Here is a 2,500-nt window from a genome sequence, read left to right as displayed (position 1 = left end):
GAGAGAGAGAGAGAGAGAGAGAGAGAGAGAGAGAGAGAGAGAGAGAGAGAGAAGAGAGAGAGAGAGAGAGAGAGGCGAAAACGAGTTCAGAGAGAGAGAGAGGAAAGACAAGGAAAGAAAGAAAAGAAAGGAAAAGAAAGAAAGAAAGAAAGAAAGAAAGAGAGAGGAAGAGAGAGAGTTAACAAGACTGGGTGAGTGAAAGAAATATCCAAAAATAGATTATAAAAGAAGAAAAACAAAGAAAAAATGAGTCCAAAAATAAGAAAGGAGCTTTAAGAGAAAAACCAGTCATGAGAACCTCAACAACCACTATCCCTCCCACCACAATCGATGCTCTAAGCACCTAAGAAAAAAAAAAAAAAAAAAAAAAAAACAAACAAACAAACAAACAAAAACCGACAAAACTCTCCCCCACCTTCCATAAAACAAGGAAAACAAACCAAAAAAAAAAAAAAACAACAAAAAAGCTCCTCAACATAGCCCCTTAAGTGTCTCTCTCTAACTCGAGGCGTGAAAAGGAGTTAGTCGAGTCTTGTGAGAATATTTATCTTGGTAATCACCTTCTTGATATCGTGCGAGACGGTGGGTGCCTTTGGTCCTTGCTTTTGGCTTGTTTCTTTTCTTTCTTTGGTTGGGGAGAAGGGGGAGGGGAGGTGGGAAGGGTGGGGCTGGGAGGAGAAGGGGGGAGTGGGAGTGGGTGGGCTGGGAGGAGATGGGAGGGGGTGGGTGAGTGGGGTGGGCTGGGAGGAGATGGGAGGGGGTGGGGGGAGTGGGAGGAGATGGGAGTGGGAGGGGGGACTGGGGTGGGAGGAGATGGGAGGTGAAGGGAGGGGGAGGGAGTGGGGGAGTGGGAAGAGAATGGAGGGAGGGGAGTGTGGGAGGAGAAGGGAGTGGGAGGGGAAGGGTTGATGTTTCTGGGGGGGGGTCGGGGATGGGTGGTGTGCGTTCGGGGGGGCTTGGTGTGGGGGGGACTGGGACGAGAAGGGAAAGGTCTAAGATATGAGGGGGGGATTGGGATATAATATATGCTAGTGGGTTAAGTGGGAGGAGAAAGTGGGAGGAGAAAGGAAGGGGGAGTAGGAGGAGAAGGGAGGGAGATGGGGCGAGGAGGGAGTGGGAGGAAAAGGGGGGGAGGGGGAGTGAGAGGAGAAGAGGTGGGAATAATTTCTTTTCATTAAGGGGTAGGGGGGGGGGGTAGGGAGAGGTTTGGTCGGTTTGCGGGGTGGTAGGGGAGTAGCGTATGTTGATGAGGTGATCAGTGGCATTTGGATATGATTATTTTTTTCTTGAATTTCTTTTTCTTGTATATTTTTTAAAATTACCATAATATAAATATAAAGTGTGTTCTTTTTTTTTTGGGGGGGGGGGGGGGGGGGAGGGGGGGGAGGGGGGGGGGGGGGGGGGGGGGGGGGGGCGCAGGGGGGGAGATAATTTCAGTTCTCGAGCGGTTAGAGAGCGGATGAGGAAGTTGCATTTGGATATGACTATTTTTTTCTTGTACTTCTGTGCATGTTTTTTTTTTTTTTTTTTTTTTCTTTTTTTTTTTTTTTTTTTTTTTTTGTTTTTTTTTTTTTAATTTTTTCTTTTTTTTTTTTTTGTTTGGGGGGGGGTAGGTATGTGGAGAGGAGGGGAATTAGTTTCTTTTCGGTTAGTAGGATTTTATAGACGGAGAGTAGGTGGAGTACTTAGAAAATAAATATTTTGGGGTATATCTGCATGTTTTATATTAAATAATTTATCATTAATTTTTTTTTTTGCTGGGATTTTTTTTGAGGGACAAGATATTTTTTTCTATGTAGGGATAGATGATGGTGAGGCTTTTTTTTTTTTTTTTTTTTAATTTGTATCAAGATACCATCATTTTTTTTTTAACGACTACTACTCTCTCTCTCTCTCTCTCTCTCTCTCTTTCTCTCTCTCTCTCTCTCTCTCTCTCTCTCTCTCTCTCTCTCTCTCTCTCTCTCTCTCTCCTCCTCACTCTTTTGTTTATTATCTCTCTCTCTCTCTCTCTCTCTCTCTCCACCCCCTGCTCTCTTCTTTCCTTCTCAATCAATTCTTTCTCTTCTCCCTCTATAAAAAATAAAAACATAAATAAAATATGAATAAGTCCTCTTTCTCTCTCTCTCTCCTTTACTCTCACCCACACCCTCTCCCTCACCCTTTCCCACTGATAATTATTTCAAAATTTCCTTTTTATTTTATTATTTTCCATTTAATCACATTCTCCTGCTTTTCCAATATATTCGTGTTTTTTGTTATCTTATTTTTCTTTTTTGTTACCCATTTGTTCTCTAATAACATACATGACTATGCTAATGCAGGGCTGTATTTTTATCATGTCATCATAATTAATTTCTGTTGCAGATAATGAGATAAAAGAGAGACAAAAAAAAAAAAAAGTAGGATAAAAAAAACATAAAAACTGTGTATATATATATGTATAAATAAATAAATAAATATATATATTTGTTTAAATATATATATATATATATATAAAGGA

The 2,500-nt window shown here is 41.1% G+C and overlaps 1 protein-coding gene across 1 annotated transcript in view; it reads left to right on the top strand.

Moving 5' to 3' along the window:
- Nucleotides 1-2,500, top strand: part of LOC147469253 (protocadherin-10-like) — a 6,182-nt gene that overhangs the window by 2,666 nt on the left and 1,016 nt on the right. The gene's annotated exons all lie outside the window — the stretch shown is intronic.

This window comes from Penaeus japonicus, unplaced genomic scaffold (genome assembly GCF_977035675.1).
Source record: "Penaeus japonicus unplaced genomic scaffold, GWHDUDI00000001_assembly GWHDUDI00000022, whole genome shotgun sequence".
In the NCBI taxonomy this organism is placed as follows: Eukaryota; Metazoa; Arthropoda; class Malacostraca; order Decapoda; family Penaeidae; genus Penaeus; species Penaeus japonicus.
This window is presented reverse-complemented; position numbering and strand designations above follow the sequence as displayed.